Source organism: Brachyhypopomus gauderio, unplaced genomic scaffold (genome assembly GCF_052324685.1).
Source record: "Brachyhypopomus gauderio isolate BG-103 unplaced genomic scaffold, BGAUD_0.2 sc57, whole genome shotgun sequence".
NCBI lineage: Eukaryota > Metazoa > Chordata > Actinopteri > Gymnotiformes > Hypopomidae > Brachyhypopomus > Brachyhypopomus gauderio.
The window spans coordinates 1,085,177-1,097,500 of record NW_027506880.1 but is presented as its reverse complement, the minus strand read 5'-3'; the positions used below and the strand labels follow the sequence as shown (position 1 = coordinate 1,097,500).

Below are 12,324 nucleotides of genomic sequence, written 5' to 3'. Positions count from 1 at the left end.
CTTCTTTTTGTGCTCACAGATCACACCTTGCAAATGAAAATTAACTATCAGATTAATAAACAGATTATTCATAAATTTGTGCATTGCCCTACAACTCAGCATGATGTAATGCAAATGCAGGCTGCATTTAGGCAAACTGCTAATTCCCTGGGGCTGTCCATTTTATAGATGGCATGGATACTAAGGTCATTGCCACAGTCAGGAGGATGTGTAGGCGACTCAAAAGCATGACACTTTTCAATCATTGATTTTGGTTAAATAGAATAATATTCAATATGCAGTATGAATTGCATATAATGGAAATTGACAAACTATAATGAAAAATAAATTGATAGTGTTGTCAGATTTCAATTTTTATCTACTGTCATAGTTTTAGTCTAGAATTCCTTCTCTCTGTTATGTGCTTTTATTACTTTCTGGTTTTGCTCCACATGCTGCTTTGTTTCCATCCTATTAGTTACACACCTTACCTAGTTATATGCCTTTAATCACTGATTTCACCTGTTCCTTGTGTCTCCTTTGTGAACCTGCCTATTTAAACCCAGTGGTTTGCTCTAGGACTCTAGGGCTCTAGGCTTTGTATGAAGCCTTCATTTTTTCAGCCCTGTGTTTGGTGGTTTTCTATCATGTATTCTTGCTTTTAAATCTGGATCTGTTCTCATTAACTCTGTGACCCTGGACCGTCTTATTGACCCTGAGTGTGGATTTGCCCTCAATAAATCTCACTCTTCCCAGCAAATGTGTCCACCTAATGATCACTCACTGTTTCACCTACGTTGAACTACCTCATTGAACTTACTGAACTATAATAGAATTACCAGATAAAATAAGGTGTCTCCGTGACTTCCATTCTACAACTTATAGTGTCATACTGAGATATTTCATTTCAGACTGAGAGCAGTTCCTAAGGATACTTCTGGAATGTTGATAGATATGGACTCAGAACAGACTACAACACAACACACCTTTATCATGTTCTTCTACGCCAAATGGTGCTTATGCCATCAGACACACTGGAGTAACCTGCCCAAGACAAAAGCCTTCTCATCAGGGAGGTGTTTTTGTAGATGACAGTACCCTGACTGTTCATTCAGAGGAGGTACTTCAGAGGAGCTTTAATACTGTATGTCCCCTGGCTAGCTATTTAGATAGAAACTAAGTTGTGATAAGTGGGAATTTTTATCAGGGTTTTTAAGCCTTAGTTTCAGAGTAAATACCTAGCTAGCTAGCTAGATTTAGCATTTAGCTCTTTACCCATAATATAAGCAGTGACTTACTAGTGATAAGTAAGCGATTTTATCATGGGTGAGCTAAATGATGTAGGCTAGTATGTTTCAAAGTGATTCACCAAAATAGACTAAACCAGGGCTGTCAAACATACGGAACTGGTCCGCCAGATGGTTCAGTCCAGCCCACGGAACCTGGATTATTAATAAAGAAGAATAAACTCCATTTTATTTAAAATCTGCAGCTCCTATATTGTCTGCCAGGGTGTGTTTTAGTCAGTTCTATCGCCTTACCCGCTTTTTCTGTTGACCCTGGCTCCCTCTTAAGTGAAATGTCTTTGTCAAAAAAGAGAAAAGTGGACACAGAGTGTCGGATTTTTCAAGAAAAATGGAAAGTTAATTTGTTCAGAATTGCTTCCCAGATGTGGAAAATGTCACTGTGATCAGTTTTTATACATAATGCACTTAAATGTTTAACTGAGTAAAAGTGTTGTTGAAATTGAACAAATTTTATTAAAAAGTAAAAAGTAAAAGTAAAACATTGTTCATAATACTGTATATTTAGTAAAAGGACAATTCATTTCATATAAAGATTTTTATAATTTACTTCTTTGCACTAATACAAAAAGTAATTTTTGAATGAGTTTACTGGTCTGGCCCCCTTGAGATCTGATTAAGTTTTATGTAGCCCCCAGACCAAAATGAGTTTGACACACCTGGACTAAACATAACCTGGTAAGAGACGAAGGGAATAACACTCTAGTTTTAAGCTAGAAATAAGAGTTGTGTTAGACTGTATACAATTACGTTGAACAGGATTGAATTTGTAAAGTTTAAATGTAGCTAGCTAGGTAATTAAGCCTGAAGTTTTAAGCCTTATAGTTTTCGTCTGAACAGCTATGTATCTACATTTAAAGAGCTTTAGAAATTATGTCCAGTTGTGCCGAATTCCGAGTCCTCTCGTTTGCACGCACATAACAATGCTACAGATGATATTCGGGAGTATAATTTTGTCAGACATTGTGTTGGCATCACAAAAATTATACACTCTTTATTAAAATAACCCTTGTTGAACGTAGAGGCATGTGCTTTATATGGAATAGTCTACACATCCGGATAAGTCACCAGCATCAAAAAGACATTAATTATAAGTTAGAAGATGTGATTTTAACTGTACCTGTGGGTTCAGCACACTGCTGTGTGGCAGAGAAACGTGGACGCTAGCACCATACTGGAGCAATTTCCACCTTTTTTTTTCTTGATGGCGCCTCAAACCTCAATAGACCATAGAGCTGACTTACAATTTAAGCATATTAAATCTGCCAAGAATAACGACATACATTAGAGTCATCATTAATCAGCTCCAAAATTTGTGTAATGCAGTCTTACAATTATTGTAATTCCATATATAGGGTTAGATAGAGGGCTGCCTAAGATGGGTTATGGTTGGTTTGTTGATGGACTTGATGCATAATATATGCCATGTCACCTTCAGAATAACTTCACAGTATAAAAGTGGCTGTAGACTGTCAAGAAACTGGATGTGTCCCACAAATTATTTCCTCCCTGTTTTTGGATCAGTTTTACAAGCTTAATGTGCAATTTAGCATTTGAAGGTGAAGGTGAAGATCAAGAAAATTTTACAGGATGTAAAAAGTAGGAAAAGCTAAGGGGACAGAGAACAATTACTATAGGCATATACAAATTACACATGATGACATAACATTAGATATTAGACGTTAGTAATTCAGGCAACTTTGGCAAGAGCACAAAAAGACAATAAATGTGCAACATGTGGATGCCAGTCTTCAAACTGCCTTTTACAGAAGTCCAGTAGAGGAAAAAATAAAATCCTCACAAAGCATGAAACTACACATGACCAAAACACAACAGCAAACCTGAGAACAACAGCAAATCTGATACAGCAAATGCCAAAGAAGATCATGGTGAAAAAACCAGAAAACTCAGAAACAAAACAACGTCCAACATCACACCATGTTAAATGTAGTCACAAATACTCTAAATAACCACATTAACAAGCCAAGACCCACAGAGCAACCCACGGCAACAAAGCAGAAACAAAACAGGAAGTGACGTGAAGCTAAAAGTTGTCAACACAAAGTAAATATGTCAGTAAGGATTTTGCACAGCTATGGCACATCCATGATGAGATTGAGGCCCCAGGGCTCCACGCAGAATGAGGACCTGGATGGTACCAGAGTGATAGAATCTGTTACTCTTTTTAGCATTTCATTATATACAGACATATGTGATGCATAACCCCCCCCAGGAACATCTGTGTTATCTCCTGTGGTGAAGCTACATCAGGTCTGTATTGCACCCACATTAGTTAGAAGCATTCAGTTAGATCTTTAGCATATGAAAACTCAGCTCGATTTAGATTAGGTGACTGAAGTGGCCACTCAGCAGTTTTTCCAAGTGGAAAGTCACTTGGTTGCTGTCCAGCTGTATGATGAAGCACCATCCGGTGAGTTTGAACATCGTCATTCGTGTTTGCTTGCATTGAAGATTATTACTTATGATTCAGAATTTGTCGTGGTGCTGCCGTCAGTTACATTTTTGTGAAAACCTCTGACATTTTGGAATAATCTATATTGTTCTGCTATAACAGTTACTCCTATCTATTATATATATATAGATATGTATATGTTATATATATATATATATATATATATATATATATATATATATATATATATATATATATATATATATATATATATAGGCTGATTCGACATTGGACAGGTGTACCTAATAAAGTGTGTGTGTGTGTGTGTGTGTGTGTACATATATATATTAAAAACTGCTCATTAAATTAATAACGTAAATGTCGAATAAGCCAATCACATGGCAGCAACTAAATACATTTACATTTAAGCATGTAGACATGGCCAAGATGATCTGCTGCAGTTCAAACCAAACCCAGCATCAGAATGGGGCAGAAATGTGATTTAAGTTACTTTGAATGTGGCATGGTTGTTGGTACCAGACAGGCTGGTCTGGGTATTTCAGAAGACCAGAATGAACGGAACTGATTTTCATCTCTAGATTCAACCAAGAAACATTTTGAAAAAGAATAAAAGTTTTTAATATATTGAAAGCAGACAGGTTCATGTTGCTCGGACACACTCAAAGGTACACATATTGTCTTTCTCCTTCTATCAAATTCTAACGCACTCCAAGCAACTCCAGGATGGGGTGTTGTTATGGAAGTAGTTATTCATATTTTATGTTCATGTGCTCGTTGGACTGCAGCTTTGAGGCTTTCAGCCCACCATATTTGTGGTGACCTCACAAATCTCTTCTATCTTCTGAGAAACACCCTTCAGTGAAATGTTCCTGTAGTGTTCCTGAAACCTCAGCTTATTGGTTTATTGTTTCATCTGATTTTTTCATGTGGATGAACTTATATTCCAGCAATCAATGGCATGTCATGCACATGATATGTAAATAAAGGTACCAGACATTGGAAGTCAGTTTATGAACTTTGAAAACCTCTTTGCTGACCAATAGTTTTATTAAGGGTCTTTCCAGGCAGTGTAATCTGTGTGTGCGTGCATGTGTGTGATGAATACACACCATTGTGAATAAGTGGGGAGTAGATGTGGAGGAGCACATTGGCCAGTTTGACTGGATGTGACATAGTAAATGATTCCCTTCTGCAGTGGTCATTACATTTTGTTCTGTGTGTCCTTTAACCTCCACCACTGGTGGAGTTCTGTATAGAAACAGCTTGATAGAGTTTTAAGATATAGTGTAGGTACTGCCTTACAAGTGCAAAGGTTTGAATCTAGCCCCAAAACACATGCACACACACACACACACACACACACACACACACACACACACACACACACACACACACACACACACACACACACACACAATGTCCCCTTTTAAAAACCTTGCTGTCTCTGATCTATTCGAATCAAGAGGGGGCATACCATCATACCTCAAAGGGTTATATGTGTGTTTGTGTGTGTGTGTGTGTGTGTGTGTGTGTGTGTGTGTGTGTGTGTGTGTGTGTGTGTGTGTGTGTGTGTGAAGGTGAAACTCCCTACTCTGTTTTCAACAGATCAAACAACTTGGAATTTCATTAGAAAACACTGTAGCCTATCACCACACAGACTGCTGGGAATTATCATAGTCAAGGTTGTTTAAAGTAACATTATTGAAACTGCAAAAAATAACAAGGACAAGATCTATGAGAAAAGGGTAAATCCCTGTGAGCTGGTCTCATACAAGACAAGAATTGAAGGCATGATAAAAATTGAGCTAACAGATAGTCTAAACTTTGAACCTTGAGTCACAGGGAATGTGAGTATATTTGATCTACACCTTTCATCAGCACACCTGGGGTGGTCAACTGACAACCACATCCTTTACACTTCTACACCTGCCAGCCTAGCAGGTTCAACACACACGCACGCGCGCGCGCACACACACACACACACACACACACACACACACACACACACACACACACACACACACACACACACACACACACACACACACACACCATAGAGGCCATAGAGGTTAGAATGGAATCCTCATCTGGTAGATCATGTTTCTGAGGAAACGCATGGGGGATCGCATACATGCCCCTGCATAATATTAGATTTATGAGTTTGATAAGCAGGCGTTCACTCTTTTCCCTGCTATCTCCATTCCCCTCTATTTCCTTTCTCTTGAATTCACTCCAGCGAGTGAGTAGGTAAAGAGATCTAATCAAACACAGCAACAGATGTATTCTCTCCAGCTGCTTTCCATTTCCCCGTCTGAAAGAGTGAGAGAGACAAAGGTCCATAGCAACAGACAGAGGCTGATTAATGAGATCGCTGAATATTCACAGGACAATGAGCCCTAATCATGGCCTTCACCTCCTCACCACCATCTCCAACTTCATGGTGACAACAACGCGTGGGTTCTACTGCTCTACTGATGTTTGTTGCTGCTGCGTTTTAGGTGACACACGAGTTTGATGTGATAACATTTGACACCAGATAACATGTGCAGTGAGGTACTGTTACATGTATGACAACATGTGTCTGAGAATGAAACTACATTTTACAATTTATTTTTACCAGTGTAAACTAATATGTTGTCATGGTTGGCGCCGCCCTCCGTGTCAATTATGTCTATGTTTCGTTTGTTCATTGTGGTATGTTTTATTAATGCCGCTTATTATTCCTTTCAGTGGTCTTCATTAGGAAGGGTATTTATATCCATATATTTATATATGGTTTTTGGTATCGTTCATTAGTTCTCTGTTATCTTTCTCTTTTCTGGTTATTTCAGCTATGATTCTATATGTGTAGTCTACTCGTTTAGATTGTATGGTCGTCTCATTTTCTTTGCCTGTGTATGTGCAATTATGTAGTAGTGTGGTTTTCTGTTTAGTCCCAACAAATGTCTAGTTCATCTTGTTTAGCTCTTTAACTTTGATCAGGTGTTTCTCAGATATCAAGGATTTACCTGAAATCCCTTTGACACTCCCATCCACCACCCACCACCATATGGAAATATATCTTATTTCAGATTTAGTAATCTAAACATTAATCCTAGCAAAAGAAACTTCCTAACTGATCCGCTTTCGCTCAGTGCTAGTCTGCCCACATACAGAGCACCTGTTCCCAGCGTCTTCCACTGCAACATATCCACATATGCTGAACAAACCTCTGCAAGCCCCTATGCCCTTCCCTTAGTCCTGCCCTGATTATTAATCCCTTAGTCCTGTCCTGATTATTATTCCCTTTGTCCTGTCCTGATTATTATTCCCTTAGTCCTACCCTGATTATTAATCCCTTTGTCCTGCCCTGATTATTAATCCCTTAGTCCTGTCCTGATTATTATTCCCTTAGTCTTGCCCTGATTATTAATCCCTTAGTCCTGTCCTGATTATTATTCCCTTAGTCCTGTCCTGATTATTATTCCCTTAGTCCTGTCCTGATTATTATTCCCTTAGTCCTGCCCTGATTATTAATCCCTTAGTCCTGTCCTGATTATTATTCCCTTAGTCCTGCCCTGATTATTAATCCCTTAGTCCTGTCCTGATTATTATTCCCTTAGTCCTGCCCTGATTATTAATCCCTTAGTCCTGTCCTGATTATTATTCCCTTTGTCCTGCCCTGATTATTAATCCCTTAGTCCTGTCCTGATTATTATTCCCTTAGTCCTGCCCTGATTATTAATCCCTTAGTGCTGTCCTGATTATTATTCCCTTAGTCCTGCCCTGATTATTAATCCCTTAGTCCTGTCCTGATTATTATTCCCTTAGTCCTGCCCTGATTATTAATCCCTTAGTCCTGTCCTGATTATTATTCCCTTAGTCCTGCCCTGATTATTAATCCCTTAGTCCTGTCCTGATTATTATTCCTTTTGTCCTGTCCTGATTATTATTCCCTTTGTCCTGTCCTGATTATTATTCCCTTAGACCTATTCTGATTATTATTATTCCCTTAGTCCTGTCCTGATTTATTATTCCCTTAGTCTTGTCATGGTTATTATTCCATTAGCCCTGTTCTAATTAGTGATATTATTTCCTTGGCCCTGTCCTGATTATTTACTTAGTCCTGTCCTAATTAGTGATTATTATTCCCTTAGTCCTGTTTTAATTAATGATTATTATTCCCTTAGTCCTGTCCTAATTAGTGATTCTTATTTTGTTTTTGAATTAAGCCTACAAATGGATGAATTCTAAATATGCAGGAAGATGCATTTCTCAGCCTGTAGTGTCTATATTTGTGGAAAGCCCTGTCAGGTGATGGTACTCCCTACACAGAATCTGACTTTCATGCAGTCTCTCTTATTTCGTGGTTGATACAGTACATGTATACTTTAGTTGCTTCTCATCTTCTGAGAAGTGAGTCTCATGACTGGGGAACAGTGCACCCTGGCACCCCTAATCAAAAATTGCCTGGACTTCATTTTAACGTCATCACAGCACTACATCACTGTTTCCATGAGCAGTCCAATAGAGTCACAAAGAATGATCACGACAAGCGTATTAATATGAGCTGATTAATCCTCTTCCTCTGTGGGTGAACCGACTGACAGAGAGGTGAAGCTTCAGGCGTGAATTCAGAGAAGGGAGCTGCGCCTCTTTAACCGGAAGCATTTGGAAATTTAATTCTGCATGTGGCCTCCTGAAATTTCCTCCTCTGAGTTGAGTGAAAGAGTGAAGAAGACAGAGTAAGTGTGAGCTGGAGGGTGGCGTGACTCGGGTGGAAAGGTTGAGGGACAGAACAAGCTTCGCACAATCCATTTGAATTTCAATTTGCTGTCAAGGAACTTTAATCTACAACTGTCAGAAACTGTCCTTTTGAATGTTCTGCCGGAGAGCTTGTGAGAAGATAAGGATAGCAGAGCAGAAAAGGACGAATTCTTTCTTTTTGCAGTTCACTATATCAGAATTAGTTTGAAAAAACCTTGCAAACAGCAATAAACAAATAGAAAAGGATTAGCTATGATCTGACAAACAAAACACTTTAAACATTATTTTTTCCAAAATGTTTTTGACAGTATTGATGCATCAACCTGGCCCAAACACAAACACTGCACATGTGAGCTGTAGAAGTGTGCTGCCTTCACCTTAAGAGCCATGCTGGAGGGAGATTAACTGGGCTGTGAATACCTCCTCTCAAGGCTGTCCGAGAGTCTATTTTATTTGCGATTTGTCATTATGCAGTATATCTTCATTATCTGCCCTTACCCATTTACGTGCATGCATACATGCATACACACACACACACACACACACACACACACGCACGCACACACACACACACACACACACACACACACACACACACACACACACACACACACATAAATGTTCCCAAATGGCCAAAGAGTGCTACTGTCAAAGCACTCTTCTATTTCCCTTTTAAGTGTAACATCAAATTAAGTCCTGACAGAGGACAGAAAAAGACATAAAATGAACGACACATTCTTTAGAGCTTTTCTTGATAAAATGACTGCCGAATTTTACTTTTGACTGCACCATGTGCTGTATCACACAAATGTAAGGTTGGAAGACTGCAATATAAGCATGCTCACAAACACACAACAAAATGACTTATTTCATTTCTGAAGTTCTAGAATTCAGTGTTCTATCACATAAATTGTAACAGACAAACATTTTGTATGTTTTGGCTTCAGGCCATCTTTCAATATTTCTTATTGATCCATCCACGTGCCTGTAAGTACAATTTTGTGAAGAAAACAGAAATGTAGGAAAATCATGAAAATCACTCTATCCAGATGGTCCATCTGCAAACAGGCATCTGAAGCATAAGAGGCTCTCTGCTAGGAAGATAGCACTTTTAAGAAATTGTCCCCTACGCACTACCATTTCAGCAGATGAAACTGCACAATTTAAGCAATTTGTGCAGGAGTAATTAGAGCCAGCTTACTAGCTTACGTAGCTTGGTCTGAATTTATTAGTATGTCTGTCATTAATTGCCATATAACCAGGGAATATGTGAATATTCAATAAAAAAATGCTTAACATTTATCATATTTATTTGCACTCAAGAGATTAGCAATTGGGTACTTTACAGAATTCATTGCCACTGTATCTACTTAAATTACCACATGCAATGTAATTACCAAATGCAATGAAAAAAATCTCAGCAATCCAGTGTATTCACCTCTGCTCTGCGTCTAAGTTACTATCTCATTAAGTCTCATAAATATTTCTTGAGTTTGCTACCTAAACTGTTGCTGAAGTAGCCAAGGACATGAGTGATGGACGCTAATGTCTATATAAACACCATTATTATATAATACTAAAAAAATATAATAAACACTTTTATTATATAATACTAAATAAACATATATATTCAAACACCAATATTAACACAACTTTCTAGAGTGACTACAAACACAAGCAGTCCCATTTTGAGTTGTAGAGGAAGAACACCTTTAGTCTATAAAACTATTTATCATAACATATTATCATATAATTAACCTTTAATCAACTGTTTCTGATCTAAATTATTTTCATGTGATTGTTCTTGACTTTAATCATGCATGTTGGACTTTTGTGCATGTCTGAAGAGAAACTTCACTAAAATTCACTGTGAACAAATACAATATCTTGCTATCATCAAACTATCAATCAAACTACCAGTGTTTTGAACTTCTGGAGCCTTGACATGCTTTTAGCACTGTGATCTCTGTTTTGTTTTTCTTTGTTTTGTTTATCTGTTATCTGTTTTGATTCTCTTTGTTTCATTTTCTCGTATAAAACAAGGCTGTTTGGAGAATTTGGTCTCACGCATGCATATTTGTAATAGTTTTCATGACCTTTGTTGTGTCAACACTTTCAAGTGATGAAGCTTGGGGCTAGTTTGGGTGTTATATCTGAATCCTTCCCTGATGACATCATTTGTTCGGAACATCTGTCTTGCACATACTAACTGTTACAAATTGTTGATGAGCTCAAAATGAGTGCAAAACGTGGAAATAGCGCCCCCTGAGGAAAGATCTACTCCATGCATAATGAATGTAGTCAGAAAGCCCCACAGTGAAACTTTTGTACACTGCAGGAAAAGAGTGTGGGAACTTGGCACTGGAAGTGCAAGCATGTGTGTGTGTGTGTGTGTGTGTGTGTGTGTGTGTGTGTGTGTGTGTGTGTGTGTGTGTGCGTGCGCGTGTGTGTGTGTGTGTGTGTGTGTGTGTGCACACGTGTGTGTGTGTGTGTGTGTGTACTGCATGTTTATGTATGAGATCACTGGAGAGAAAAAAAAAATACATTGCCTCTTCCTCATATCATCCGCTGAGGATGTTGGCAAGAACATTTGCCCTGTTGGTATGGTGATGGGTATCACCTTCTGCTCTCTCTCTGACATATAAGCATGCTTGTTAAGCTGCAGAAGCTTGCTCACGTCTGCCTCACTGCCTCATTCATATTCCCTTCCTCCCATCTTTTTTTTTCAATTCACCCAAGGCGTTCCCTTCCTGCAGCCGTGATGCTGTATCAGCCTAGCCCCTTGTTATGTTCCTCCATGTGTCTGTTCCTCCTACTCCCATGTGCATTATTTCTTACACACTCTGTTCTCAAGAATCGTACTGAACACACATATATCGGACCCCCATTCCTGCTCCCTCCCTCTCTCATTCACCCTCTCTTTTCTTTCAGAATGACGATATGTGTTCCAGTCAGTGACAGTAAAACCAGGGTGCCCATACCACATTGGAACAAACTTGTACTACTCTCAGACAGTAACACTTCCCAGAGAAATATGCAGCTGACAAAATGATTTAAGCCAAGTATGCATCCTGTTTAAGAAGCAGTTATATGCACCCTAAACAAAAGGTTTAATCAGAGCCTACTAAAATATTATACATCATATCCAGTAATTCCTGGCAGTGCTACTAATTGAACAAAATCAATCAGACCACAATGCTTTATTGCATTTAACAGTTAACCCCTGTTATCTCACCTGAAGATAAGATAATCATTCCTCTTTTCAGGACTTTCCTAATGTTCACAATTCAACTTGTAGCACACATTGAAAGAGAAAAAAGCTTCTTACCTTAGCTATTGTCCACGTCTGTCTTTTCTTTAGCCGGTGCCCTTAAAAAAAAACCGGCACCGTTCTCAGCAGCGCAACTCTTCTCCTGCACAGAGTTATCTTTGTGTCTCTCCTCTTTTTCTAACTCGAGTGCTGCTGTTGAGAGATGGTGCGGTACACGTGTTGATGGAGTGAGTACCGAAAAGAGGACAAAAGAGAGCTTGGAGAACAGGCTTCGCACCTCCTGATGAAGTATGTACCTGTCTGTGCGCGAGTCCTGCCGCTCTGCACAGAGGCTGAGAGGGTGTGAAGCTGAAGTAATCTTCAGGTGAAAAGTGTCGCCCGTCTCTCCCTCCCTCCTCTTGTGCTCATTCGCTCTTTCTCCCTCTGCCTCCCCCCACTGAGGACTCTGCTGCAGAAAGCGAGATCAGACTGAGTCTCTTTGCCATCTCCCTTCCCTCTACTCTCTCTTTATCTCTGTCTAATCCTAGTCTCATGCCCATTTCCGAACAGTGCTGTATCTAATGACCTTTCCACTGTTTCAAGTCTTTTAT

General features: G+C 39.0%; 1 protein-coding gene across 1 annotated transcript in view; it reads right to left on the bottom strand.

Moving 5' to 3' along the window:
- LOC143488942 (cadherin-20-like) overlaps positions 1 to 12,056 on the bottom strand; it is a 58,584-nt gene extending 46,528 nt beyond the window's left edge. Inside the window, exon 1 of the mRNA XM_076987947.1 lies at positions 11,792 to 12,056. The gene's annotated coding sequence lies outside the window, so the exon portion shown is untranslated. The remainder of the gene's footprint in view (positions 1 to 11,791) is intronic.
- Positions 12,057 to 12,324: the final 268 nt, after the last annotated feature.